General features: G+C 29.9%; 4 non-coding genes across 4 annotated transcripts; all 4 read left to right on the forward strand.

The window, feature by feature from the left end:
- Window positions 1–1544: 1544 nt before the first annotated feature.
- Window positions 1545–1616, forward strand: TRNAP-AGG (transfer RNA proline (anticodon AGG)). The gene has a single exon. It is a non-coding gene; the product is annotated as a tRNA-Pro (tRNA).
- A 1023-nt stretch (window positions 1617–2639) lies between these two features.
- Window positions 2640–2711, forward strand: TRNAP-AGG (transfer RNA proline (anticodon AGG)). Its single transcript has one exon. It is a non-coding gene; the product is annotated as a tRNA-Pro (tRNA).
- A 1411-nt stretch (window positions 2712–4122) lies between these two features.
- Window positions 4123–4194, forward strand: TRNAP-AGG (transfer RNA proline (anticodon AGG)). Its single transcript has one exon. It is a non-coding gene; the product is annotated as a tRNA-Pro (tRNA).
- A 3467-nt stretch (window positions 4195–7661) lies between these two features.
- On the forward strand, window positions 7662–7733 carry TRNAP-AGG (transfer RNA proline (anticodon AGG)). Its single transcript has one exon. It is a non-coding gene; the product is annotated as a tRNA-Pro (tRNA).
- Window positions 7734–14562: the final 6829 nt, after the last annotated feature.

Below are 14562 nucleotides of genomic sequence, written 5' to 3' on the forward strand. Positions count from 1 at the left end.
TATATATATATTGAATGATACTTTATTAACATGGGTGCATTCTTCAGACCTGAGGACGGAAATCGGTCTGGAAAAGATCAGTGGACTGAATTCAACCCAGCAATTAACATTTCCTTCTAATTTGTTTTGTAAATTAAGTTATCAAAAAAAGATTAAAATTTTCATTATTTTCTTTGAAGAAATTCAATGAGTTTTTTTCCACCAAGTAAATTATTTTACTTTTTAGGAAACATTTCAAAATTATTGCAAAATGATCAAGGAATATGAAAGGACATCATTATAAAAGATTGAAATTTATTTAACTTCAAATCTGCTCGTGCAAACAAAATTTGTATAGTTGAGTCTGAATTTGCGTGAGTTAGCTTTTTTCCCCAACACTCTGAGATACTGACCAAAGTTAAGATAAAATTATTTCGGGATAAAATATTAAGGATAAAAATAATTAGAGATATGAATGGCTTCAAAGAAAAAGTTAGTGATGTAATTCAGTGATAGGAATAAAACAACATATAAAGTCAGTCGTAATTTTTGTCTTACATGTAATATATATTATACATTGATATAATATGTTACTAATTATTACATTACTACATTTTATAAAATTATATACAAATCTTTATTCAAGAATTAATAATTATTATTTATTATAATTAATAAATATTATAATTATACACAATTAATAATTATTTTTTTAAGAAACTATTTAGCTACTTTAAGCAAAAAAGAAAGAATAAAAAATTCCTTCCTTCAGCGATCCGGATATTTGAGAGGAAAAAAAAATTCAAGTGCATGATTGTAGTTTTCATAATAATAACTGTTCAATAGATTAAAAGAATTATGCTTTCAGAATTCGTAATTTACATTACGTATTTTACATTCGTAATTGCAAAATTTACATTTCGTAATGCTGTTGTTTTTTATATTACAAACACATCATTACAAATTTCCAAAATTGAACAAATGATTGGATAATTAAATAAATTGCAAACAAAAACGTGGTTTCAAAATGAAAGCACATCAAATTATTCTTAACTGGACATTCATAGGGAAAATCCAATAAAAACAATATTTAAAAACCAGTCAAATTTTGAAAAAATGTTTTTTGAAAAAAGATGTTCTAGTAAGAATCTTATCCATATAAGTTTAAAAAATAGAATGAAAGAATTTAACGTGGCTCGGTGGTCTAGGGGTAAGATTCCGGCTTAGGCTGCGAGAGGTCCCGGGTTCAAATCCCGGCCGAGCCCTAGTAGTTATGTATCCTTTTTATAGATGTACTTACTTTCGCAGCAAGGTGAATAAATTGTCTACTTTTTATCTTCAAATTTCTCTATAATTTTCTCTTGATAAAACCAATCTCAAAGGGCTTTCCTCTTTTTATTTGACGTGGGGGCAAAACAATTAAATCGTGCTAATATTTTTCAGGTAATAGTTGATTTCAAACAAAAAATTTCACTTTCGTGATTGTTTTCTTGTTAAAAAAAATAATGTTTTGATAAGAATCGTATCCATGTAAGTTTAAGAAATAAAATAAAAGATTTTAATGTGGCTCGGTGGTCTAGGGGTATGATTCTCGCTTAGGGTGCGAGAGGTCCCTGGTTCAAATCCCGGCCGAGCCCTAGTAATTACTTATACTTTTCATAGATGTACTTACTTTCGCAGCAAGGTGAATAAATTGTGTACTTTTTATCTTCAAATTTCTCTATAATTTTCTCTTGATAAAACCAACCTCAAAAGACTTTCCTCTTTTTATTTGACGTGGTGGCAAAACAATTAAATCATGCTAATATTTTTCAGGTAATAGTTGATTTCTAACAAAAAATTCTTGCTAAAAAATTAATGTATTAATAAGAATCGTATCCATGTAAGTTTAGAAAATAAAATAAAAGATTTTTTCGTGGTTCAGTGGTCTAGGGGTATGATTCTCGCTTAGGGTGCGAGAGGTCCCGGTTTCAAATCCCGGCCGAGACCTAGATGTTACTTATCCTTTTTATAGATGTACTTACTTTCGCAGCAAGGTGAATAAATTGTCTACTTTTTATCATCAAATTTCTCTATAATTTTTTCTTGATAAAACCAATCTCAAAGGGCTTTCCTCTTTTTATTTGACGTGGTGGCAAAACAATTAAATCATGCTAATATTTTTAAGGTAATAGTTGATTTCAAACAAAAAATTTCACTTTCGTGATTGTTTTCTTGTTAAAAAAAATAATGTTTTGATAAGAATCGTATCCATGTAAGTTTAAGAAATAAAATAAAGGATTTTAATGTGGCTCGGTGGTCTAGGGGTATGATTCTCGCTTAGGGTGCGAGAGGTCCCTGGTTCAAATCCCTTCCGAGCCCTAGTAGTTACTTATCCTTTTCATAGATGTACTTACTTTCGCAGCAAGGTGAATAAATTGTCTACTTTTTATCTTCAAATATCTCCATAATTTTCTCTTGATAAAACCAATCTCAAAGGGCTTTCCTCTTTTTATTTGACGTGGGGGCAAAACAATTAAATCATGCTAATATTTTTCAGGTTATAGTTGATTTCAAACAAAAAAATTCTCTTTCGTGATTGTTTTCTTGTTAAAAAAATAATGTATTGATAAGAATCGTATCCATGTAAGTTTAGAAAATAAAATAAAAGATTTTAATGTGGCTCGGTGGTCTAGGGGTATGATTCTCGCTTAGGGTGCGAGAGGTCCCGGGTTCAAATCCCGGCCGAGCCCGATTAGATATTAATTAGAAAAAAATCTTCCAACTTTTAAGGTAAGGAGGCAAAATTTCTAAGTCATGCAAAATTTTTACAGGAAAGAGTTTTTTTCAAGCAGAACTTAAATTTTGAGACTTTTTCTTTTTTTTAAAAAAAATAATAATAAACTGTTTAGAATAGTATCCATTTATGCTTCATAAATAGAATAAAAGAGTTTAACGTGACTCGGTGGTCTAGGGGTATGATTGTCGCTGTGGGTGTGAGAGGTCCCATGTTCAAATACCACCCGAGGCATAGTAGTTATATACCCTTTTAATTGATGTACTTACTTTCGTTAAAAGGTGATTAAGTTGTCGACTTTAAGTTTTTCTTTTTTTTTTTTCTAAAATTTTATAATGTCAGTAAACTGCTTAACTTAGTAGCGTAACAGCTTTCAGAATGAAATTTAAATTAGTATATGATAAATCAAACTTTAACGAATAAAAGGACTTCGTAATACTTTAAAATATTACGCATTTCCAAACTAAATAAGGAGTTGATAAATCATAAATGTTTTAATTTTATCTCTGTTTCTTAACTGCGATTCACATAGAGGCTTTATGACATTGAATGTTCATTCCCCTAGTGGCATCTAATATTAGGTCAGAAAATCAGTAAAATTTAACCTTATGTTGCACAATTTCTAATATAAGAAAGATACAAAAGGTATCCGTTTGCTCTGCATTATATAATATTAGATTCTATGCAAACTAATATTATCTAACGTTCGCCGTAATATTATTTTCCCTTCAGTTTTTATGCTACATAATATTTGATTTTGTATTTTTTGTTATTATCTTGTGTTGTTTTTAATTTTTGGAATATGCAAGGAGAAACTTTTAAGTTCGAATGTTAGATTGTAGACTATTTAATCTTATATAATATAAGCTGAAATATATTATTAGATAGGATTCTGGTATCTATCGTCTTCTAGCCCGGCAGTATTATTTTGCATCTTTCTAAATGTTAGGTAGTATTATTTTGCTACCTGGGTCACGTCATAGCGTTGTAATTTTGACCTGCACTGTGAAATTTAAAGTGTTCTTAAGACTTATTTTTAGAAAATGACGGCATTATGACCGGTTTTCTGTTCAAATAATCTAATTTTCTTTTTTTTTAATAATTATTTTTTTAATTTTTGTAACTTGAGACAAGATCTACCAAAAGCTTTCACATATCCAACTATCAATAGTTGTCTGTCATATTCACCCGAAAGAACGTTTCTCCAAAAGAGGTCAGTAGATTTATTTTTAGAAGCACTTTTGAAAAAAATGGCTTATCTTTGCATATATATGACTAAAGAAAGTACGATAAGTTCATTAACGGAGTTGTGTGCGGGAATAAAAACAAAGTTCACGTATGATAAACAGTATCGCAGGAAACCTTGTGGCTCGGTGGTCTAGGGGTATGATTCTCGCTTAGGGTGCGAGAGGTCCCGGGTTCAAATCCCGGCCGAGCCCAAGTAGTTTATTTTACCTTTTTTTAATAAAGCTCTTTTTTTCGCCATGAGGAGGATTAAATAACAGTATTTTTCCCCAATCCGACTCGTCACTTCTTAATTTTTATCTTAAACTTGCGACCCATGGGTAGATAATGATCAAGATAAATTTTATAATATCACATTTTATAAATTACATATAAAATAGATATTTTCCTAAACTGTTGTATACAATTAAAAACGATTAATTTAAGTGATCCAATAATTTCCCCACATACTAAAATGCTATGTGTTTTAAAATGCTATGTGCACTACAATATTATTAGACGCACTATAAGATTCTATGCAAAATTATAATTATAAGTTGATACTATACAGCTGTATTGCTTTTACTCCGATGAAACCGGTTGGCTTTTATTTACGCTCCTGTATCAATTGGTTAAAGGCCTGTTTACACGGTCCAATTTCTTGAATCCGAGAAATTGGATGATTCGTTGACACTATCCAAGTTCTTGAATGTCGCTGATTCGTTGAAAGAAAAACTTGCGCATGCGCATTGTTCATATTCAACATTATAAAATAATACTTACTTAAGTTTAAAATTACTAAATAAATTCAAATAAAATCATAATTACACAAATAAACCGCAACAGATCAATTTATTTGTACTAAAATATATGAAAACAGACAAGAAGATGACATAATTTGCTGCCTGATTGTTGACGTCACAAAACCTAAGACGCTGATTGGTTAAGGCAGTGAAAACTTGGATGGAAAGTAGAACATGCTCTACTATCGTCCAAGAAGTTGGACCAAGTTCTCGGATGTTTGTTTACACGATCAAAGCTCAAAGCAAAACAAGTTTCCATCAATATCAATCAATCTCTGTCCAAGAAATTGGATCGTCTAAACAGGCCTTAACATTGTAATACAATACGTTAAAAATAAATACAAATAGAAAGTATGTAAGTATATAAAAAATCTCCTGAATAAAAACCCATGACATGTATGTTTAAATATAAAAGTATTGCATATAAACTCGTGCGAATCATGTAATTATTAAAAAACTTCAGTGCGTCTTATAATTTGATCTAATCATTATACTATACTAATATAATGCTTGATATAATAAATATTCTGTATTTATATAATATATCGTCTAATTTATCCTATTGTTAAATTTATATTATATACCGTCTAATTTAACCAATTGATGCACGAACGTAAACAAGTGCAATCTGATTTCAGTCGCATAAAAACAATAAAGCTGTATAGTATCATCTGTTTATCAAGATTTTACATAGAATCTTGCATTTAATAATTTTGTCACGGACTATATGTTCACAATTTTTGCTTCGGATGCGAGAGATTCCGAGCTCAAATCCTTTATATTTATAGTCAATAATTTTTATTTTTTATCCACATTTCGTCGTCCTCTGCATTATGCTTTTCTTAGTCTTGTCTAAGTGTGAGCAAAAACCATTTTTCCCGGCATGGCCTATCTTCAATATGTAATAACTCTCAGGAAGAATCGATTTTAAACTGCATTGATTTGAGCAAAAATCAGTAATCCTTAAAATGCAACAAATGGTTATACAATCGTTATTTTGTGAAGAATGGCATAAACCATTCTCCCCATTGGTCTTCAATTTAGAAATATTCATAGTTAGATAATGTTTACTAACTGAAAGACTAAATAAGCTAGATTGGAAATGTTGCTACTGCTGGGTTCCTTAGTTTTGGTACCAAATTTGGCTAAAGAATTTCTTTTTACTCGCCAGGTAATTATTTCATTCCATACTACGTATATGATGGTCGTAGAATAGGCCATCCAGTTTTTGGGTTAACGACTATCAATGTTCAACTGCGTAGCCTTGTAATTTTGATTCCAATCCAGAAGACATAAGAGCTCCTGGATCAAGTATTAGGCGAAATCTGCCTTCGTTGAGGACTTTTTGATGGAACTAACCCCTCATTTGCGTTACATGGAGAGGAAAACCACGGAAATCTGTAACTGTTAGCCTAATGGCAAGCGGACGGAAACCCATACCTTTGAGGATATTTTACGTGAGCACTGTGGTCGATATGTTACGTCAGCACATACGCGATGTAATACTAAAGTGTTAAGTAAATATTAAAAAAANACACCTTAGGTTGTTGAATAAATACTTCCACAAGTGTAAAAAAATATACTTCAGGCTGAAACATATATACCTCTGGAGGTATATTTAAGGTATATTTGAGGTTGATTTTGAGGTATTCATTTGCACCCTTTTCAACCTTTACGACGTATTTAAACAACAACCTCCTTTATACCTTTAAAATATACCTCGTTTATACCTCATTTATACCTCGATTTTTTCATAAGGGCAAGTTGCCGACTTTAAGTTTTTTCTTCTTTTTTTTTTTCAATTTTATAATGTCAGTAAACTGTCCATCTTAGTAGCGTAACAGCATTCAGAATGAAATTTAAAATATATGATAAATCAAACTTTAATGTATAAAAGGACTTCATAATACTTTAAAATTTTTCGCATTTCCATACTAAATAAGGAGTATATAAATCATAATTTTTTTAATTTTATCTCTGTTTCTTTACTGTTATTCACATAGAGGCTTTATGACATTGAATGTTCATTCCCCTAGTGGCACCTAATATTAGATCAGAAAATCAGCAAAATTTAACTTTATCTTACACAACTTCTAATATCAGAAAGATACAAAAGGTCGCTGTTTGCTCTGGATTATATAATATTAGATTCTATGCAAACTAATATTATCTAACGCTCGCCGTAATATTATTTTCCTTCAGTTTTCATGCTGTCTAATATTCGATTTTGTATTTTTTGCTATTATCTTGCGTCGATTTTAATTTTTGGAATAGGCAAGGTGAAACTTTCAAGTTCGAATGTTAGAGTGAGGACTATTTAATCCTTAATAATATAGCTCTAATGTTAGAAGATAAGAACACTTTTAGTTTCACAGTGCAGTTCAAAATTACAACGTTATGACGAGACCCAGGTAGCAAAATGATACTATCTAACATTTAGAAAGATGCAATATAATACTGCCGGGCTAGAAAACGCTAAATTTCAGAATCTTATTTCCAGAATCACATTTTGCACTGTGAAACTAAAAGTGTTTTTAAGACTTATTATTAGAAAATGACGGCATTATGGCCGGTTTTCTTTTCAAACAATCTAATTTCAAATTTTTTTTAATAATTATTTTTTCAATTTTTGAAACTTGAGACAAGATCTACCAAAAGCTTTCACAAATCCAGCTATCAATAGTCGTCTGTCATATTTACCCGCAAGAAAGTTTCTCCAAAAGCTGTCTGAAGATTTATTTCTAGAAACACTTTTGAAAAAAATGGCTTATCTCAGCATATATATGATTAAAGAAAGTACGATAAGTTCATTTACGCAGTTGTGTGCGGGAATAAAAACAAAGTTCATGTATGATAAACATTATCGCGTATAACTTTGTGGCTCGGTGGTCTAGGGGTATGATTCTCGCTTAGGGTGCGAGAGGTCCCGGGTTCAAATCCCGGCCGAGCCCAAGTAGATTTTTTCTACCTTTTTTATTGAAGTCCTTTTTTTCGCTCTAAGGAGGATTAAATAACAGTATTTTTCCCCATTTGACTTGTCTCTTCTCATTTTTTATCTTAAACTTGTGACGTAAGGTTAGACTTGATCAAAATAAATTTAATGGTACAACATTTTATAAATTACATATAAAATAGATATTTCCCTAAACTGTTGTATACAATAAAAAACGATTAATTTAAGTTGTAGTTTTGAACCCAATCCTGAAGACAAGGGAGCTCATGGATCAAGTAGTGGGCGAAATCTGCCTTCGTTGAGGACTTTTTGATGAAACTAACCCGCATTTTTGTTACATAGAGAGGAAAACCTCTAACGGTTAGCCTGAAGGCAAGGGGACTCAAACTCATGATGCGTCTACCACTGAGGATATTTTAAGTCAGCAGTGTGGTCGATATGTTACGTCAGCACATATGCGATGAAATACTAAAATGTTAAGTAAATATTAAAAAAAAAAAGTAACCGACGAAATGAAAGAAATTGGTCGCCGCATAGGGTCCGGGAACTCTATGAAGAACAGGTAGATATAGGTAGCAATAAAATGTTTAAACTGCTTATGAGCCTATGTTAATCTGGTATAAGAGCCTGATTATCAATTTTTTTCGAGCGATTTTCGATGAGTATACGTCGATGTAGTGAAAATATATTAGATTATTATCTAATTTAGATACTATTTAGATCTAATTATATCTAATTATATCTAATTAATATCTGGTTTTCCTTGACCCTTTTCCCCTCTTTTTTTTTCTTTCGATTACTTCAGTATTTCTAGTTTTGTTTTTCACCTTTTATTTCTCCACTTTTTTCAGTTAGCAACTTTAAGTTTTATATTTCAATTTCACTTTTGTTTCTCTCATTCACATCCGGCAAGTCTTGAAAATAGGTGCCCATTTGTGTGCGCTTGAAACATGTAGACCGTTATTCCCAATTTGTATATTTTTGAAGCGAATGAAGTTTTTAATCAAGTAGTACATTCGTAAATTCTGTTTTTTAAAAAAATAAAATAAAAATTATCAATGTGCCTAAATAATGCTAATTAAACACAAATTTAATAGTAACAGTTAAAACACAGTTAGCATCTTATTGTTATTCATTATTTGTTTAAATTAAATAGGTAGAAGAATAGGAAATGAACGTGAATTAACTCGAAATCAAGATGGCGTTTTTCAAACTTTATGAAGTATACTAAACAGTCAAGATGGTGTTTTTCAAACTTTATGAAGTATGCATACTAAACAGGCAAGATGGCGTTTTTCAAACTTTTGAAGTATACTAAACAGTCAAGATGGCGTTTTTCAAACTTTATGAAGTATACTAAACAGTCAAGATGGCATTTTTCGAACTTTATGAAGTATATTAAATAGTCAACAGAGAGTGCCAGTTGTCATTAACTGCAAAATAATACAGGTTGCCTAACAAAGGAGTCGGCCCATTGATAGCAATCTTCGCCTAATATGTTAGAAATATCATTAATTAATTTATAATTATCTATGATTAATAATAAAATGCCCCTGATACATAATGAAAATCTGCATGAAACAGTGGCTAAATCTATTACAGTTTTGTTTATCATGCATTAATAAATGAAAGCAAGACAATTTTTCAATTCAGAGAAAGATGATAGACCATTTCTTAACATTTTATATGTTCATTTAATATGTTTTAAATATCAATGGTTAGTTTATAATTATCTTTAATTAATAATAAATTTCCCCTGATCTACAATAAAAGTCTGTTTGAAACAGTGACTAAATTCACTACAATTTTGTTTATTTTGCAATACTAAAGGAAAGCAAGACTGTAATTGCAATTATAACCATTTCTTTACATTTTGTATGTTCATTTAATATATTCGGAATATCAATGATTAATTTATAACTATACAGGATTAATAATAAAATATCTCTAATATATAATAGAAATCTGAATGAAATAATGACTAAATCCAGGAGTATTTTGTTAATCGTGCATTAGTAAAGAGAAACTGTTTTTACAATTAAGTAAAAGATGATAAACCGTTTCTTAACATCTTATCTATGCTTGATTTTTCGATTTTTCTACAAAAGATCGCTAATCGAATTCTTAGCAGATATCTGCGTTGTTACGACCAGTCAGTATGCAAATAATGATAGTAAGAAAGATACTTTGTTCAGATTAGAGTAAATAAAAGCTATCAGTAACGGAAATTATCTTTAATTTAAAAATCTTTCCTGTTCAACCCTTTAAATTTCGCGAAAAATACTTTTTCCTTTCTTGCAATCTAAAAGCAAAAAAGACATAGATCAACTGTTCTAACATAAAAATGGAAAAAGATTTAAACCACTGAAGGATTTTAAGAAATAAATATCTTTCCTTGAAAGATATAACTTATTAACCAAATTTTTTAAATCAAATAAAATATCGAAGTACTCGAGTTTTCAGTTGTTGTAATTCTAAGAACTGGAATTTTTCCCTTACCACTAAGGTATATAAAAAGAAGCAGGGGGGGGGNGGGGGGGGGGGGGGGGGGGGAGAAGACAAAGACAATCTATCAGCTATTGTTAAAAATTCTTAGCAAAAGTGAGATGAATGTTAAATAATAATAAAAAACTACAATTTTTTTTATTATAATTGAAATACACCACGATATTTTTAAATAGTCAAGATTACCAAAAATAAAATAAATAATAATCTTAACAAAGGCTAAGTTTTTATCAAAAATTATTTCATATATGCTTTAACAAAGTAGTTTGAAAATATGCATCAACAAAACAATTAATAGTTATAAATTTAGCATGTTTATGAAAATTAGTATTTCAAGAATCAAAAAGGAAATTACCATTTAAATAAATATTTTTTTAAATAACTTAAAACACATGAAAATAAATATTTTTGTGCTTAAGTAAGACACCCACAATGAATCTTGTACCACAAAACTACATAGGTGTTTTTCTCCTAAATTCATTTTTTAAATGAGTCGAACTCTTAAGTCCAGCATGGCGTCCATCTATTTGTTTTCAACTTAAACTGCATATTTAACATTCTTTACGTTTTTAACATTTAAGTATTACAGTAAGTAACATTTAACATCTAAGTATTCTATACATACATTCGATACATTCTTTACATTCTATACAGTTAATATACACATTCTTTATATTCTATGCATTCTATACATTCTTCAGTGCAGTATATAGGTTTATTTCAGTTTATTGCAAAGCTAGCTATTTTCTTTAAAACTGATTTATAATGATTTTTTGGGAGGAAATTTTAAGCTTAAATTAAACAGCTTCATTATAAAAATTTTCATAAAGAAATAAATCCTATTTGTTACAATTCGCATATATTGTAGGAGAAAAAATTATTTTTCAACAAACTTAAAAATTGCTGGCGCCGTTGGTTTAGCTGAACAGTGAGTCAAGCAAATATGTTATCTAGCATAAATTTTGTTTTAATAATCGGATTTTCACTCTATTGAAACTTAATTTTTAGTTTATTTTGCCGTATCTGTCTAACTTTAATGTGAATCGAAAATTTTTTACACACAATAATTAAATTCGTTAATCAAAAGGAAATTCAGTGTAAAAACTACTTTCAATATTTTTTTAATATTTTTATAATATTTAATAATAAAAAAATTAGAATTGTACGGTATAAATTTTATTATATCAGTATCTGAAATATAAAATTTTAAAAAAATTCATATCTTGAAATTTTAACTCTTCAATAATTTTTCGATTCGCCCAAAATTTGTAATATGACCTTTAAAATTACACGGCCTAAAGTGACGTAAGAATTTGTGTACCGTAATAGTTGAACTTTTTTGACTATTATTTAAAATATTTTATCATTCCAACAAAAGCTATTCCCCGATTTTTTGAAGTTATACTTCTTATGCGACTTCCAACAAGGTTGCGTTAAACGTTTAACGCTACATTTTTATTGACCGGGAAATCACGTGGTAGGATCCAGTTTTCCCTCATTTATTTCCATATTGCTTTGGTTCTCACTAGCATAAAATTTTTTTAGTTTGATTAGATACACATATAATTTAATAGGATAGTATTTTTTATTTTCAAATTTAGTGGATAACAAATGCAAAAAATGAGTGAAAACAACCCCAGACCTTTAAAATTACATTNTACACACAATAATTAAATTCGTTAATCAAAAGGAAATTCAGTGTAAAAACTACTTTCAATATTTTTTTAATATTTTTATAATATTTAATAATAAAAAAATTAGAATTGTACGGTATAAATTTTATTATATCAGTATCTGAAATATAAAATTTTAAAAAAATTCATATCTTGAAATTTTAACTCTTCAATAATTTTTCGATTCGCCCAAAATTTGTAATATGACCTTTAAAATTACACGGCCTAAAGTGACGTAAGAATTTGTGTACCGTAATAGTCGAACTTTTTTGACTATTATTTAAAATATTTTATCATTCCAACAAAAGCTATTCCAGTTCATACCTTTATTTACTTAATTTTTTTTTTCTCTTTCGTTTACTGTACATAGGAAAACTTTTACTTAAGATTTTTAACCAAAATTTATCGAGAAAAAAAATGAACGTTGCATTTTTCAAATGAATGAACGTTCAATTGGAACGTTCATTCATTTGAAAGACACTTCTAGTAAAGAAACTTAATTCTGGTATTAATACCAAAATATACGGTATTTAAGTGATTCATTTGGTAACGGTTTCTGTTCATATGATAATGGCTTACCGGAAATTCTGGTTTTTAAAATTGTAGTTCTTATTGTTACACAATTTAGCAAAAAATATAAAACTGAAAAGTAATTTTAACAGAATAAATGGTTTTTATGCCATGCTCTAAGATATCGTGTAGCATCGGAACTCATTGACAGCGTAAAACTACAAAATGCATGGAATGAACTAGATTGCAGATTAGATAATTGTCTTGTAACACAAGAGTTACACACTAAATATATGTAGCCGGAGAAAAAACTTGCTATACATATATTTTTCTTTTAACTTTTTGTACAATTCTTTATAATATACGGTTCCTTTATTTGTGCTAACTCTCCTATTTTAGTTTGTCTGTTATGAAATAAAGTCATAAATAGTAATTATACTAGTTGGATTGTTAGGATAGTTTGCTAATTAACCATTTGCCAAATTGGGGAAATTATATAGCTTGCCAATTCAACTTTAAAAGCGACAAAAAACATAAAAATAAAAAAAATGAAAAATTTGAAAATAATTTTTTTTGGAACTACAATGGAAATTGTTCCCCGATTTTTTGAAGTTATACTTCTTATGCGACTTCCAACAAGGTTGCGTTAAACGTTTAACGCTACATTTTTATTGACCGGGAAATCACGTGGTAGGATCCAGTTTTCCCTCATTTATTTCCATATTACTTTGGTTCTCACTAGCATAAAAGTAATAAAAGTATTGTTTTTCTATAGATATTTTTTTAGTTTGATTAGATATACACATATAATTTAATAGGATAGTATTTTTTATTTTCAAATTTAGTGGATAACAATTGTAAAAAATGAGTGAAAACAATCCCACGGACAATGCGACGGATTTAAGATTATGTCAAGGTACGTCTCTTGTGAATATCAAATGATAGTTAGGTTTTCTCTTTTGAAATTAAATTATAACGCATTCATATGCATTATTAATACAAATACATTTTCCATGGTGAGACGAGGAGGCAACCACAAGCACTTCCACTGGTACAAGAGGTCGACGAGGGAAAAATGCACAATATTACCGTGATTACAGAGCACGGAAGCGAGCGGAGAAGGAAAAAGAGTCGTTGAATAGAACTAGTGATCCTTCTACGACTGGTGATTCTTCTACAATTAACGTCGCAGGTTACGAAGTTTAACTTCTTCCGCGCGGAGGGACTCCACGCACTATTTTTTTTATCGACATTTCTTCTAATTTAATGAATTTTGAAGACATTACAACAATCAAACCAAATCAATTATCAGCAAAATAGCTCTATAGTCCTTTGTTGGTCCTGGTTTGTTCTACAATTCTATTCCATGCATCCAATTAATACATATTACCAATATTAATTAAGCATCTTTGTCGTCAAGGATAGTATGCCGATTTTTTGCGGTTCTTCCAGACCAGTGATTCCCAAAGTGGTCTATATCGACGTCCAGGGGTCGACGACAACCTGCAAGGGATCCATGTCAAGTAAAAAAAAAATTGGGCGTTAACGATAGTGGATCTCATATAAGCAGGTCGTGACTTTTAATTTTGTCATTTCATGAATGAAACAATCAACATACATTGATAGTACCTATTTACTTACATTATATGTACCACTTTAAGGCCTGTTTACACGGTCCAATTTCTTGAATCCGAGAAATTGGACGGATTTCTCTGTCCAAGAAATTGGATGATTCGTTGACACTATCCAAGTTCTTGAATGTCGCTGATTCGTTGAAAGAAAAACTTGCGCATGCGCATTGTTCATATTCAACATTATAAAATAATACTTACATAAGTTTAAAATTACTAAATAAATTCAAATAAAATCATAATGACGCAAATAAACCTCAACAGATCAATTTATTTGAACTAAAATCTATGAAAACCCACAACAAAATGACATAATTTGCTGCCAGCTTGTTGACGTCACAAAACCTAAGACGCTGATTGGTTAAGGGAGAAAAAACTTGGATGGAAAGTAGAACATGCTCTACTATCGTCCAAGAAGTTGGACCAAGTTCTTGGATGTTTGTTTACACGATCAAAGCTCAAAGCAAAACAAGTTTCCATCAATATCAATCAATCTCTGTCCAAGAAA

The sequence above is a fragment of the Parasteatoda tepidariorum genome, chromosome 10 (assembly GCF_043381705.1).
Source record: "Parasteatoda tepidariorum isolate YZ-2023 chromosome 10, CAS_Ptep_4.0, whole genome shotgun sequence".
Taxonomy (NCBI): domain Eukaryota; kingdom Metazoa; phylum Arthropoda; class Arachnida; order Araneae; family Theridiidae; genus Parasteatoda; species Parasteatoda tepidariorum.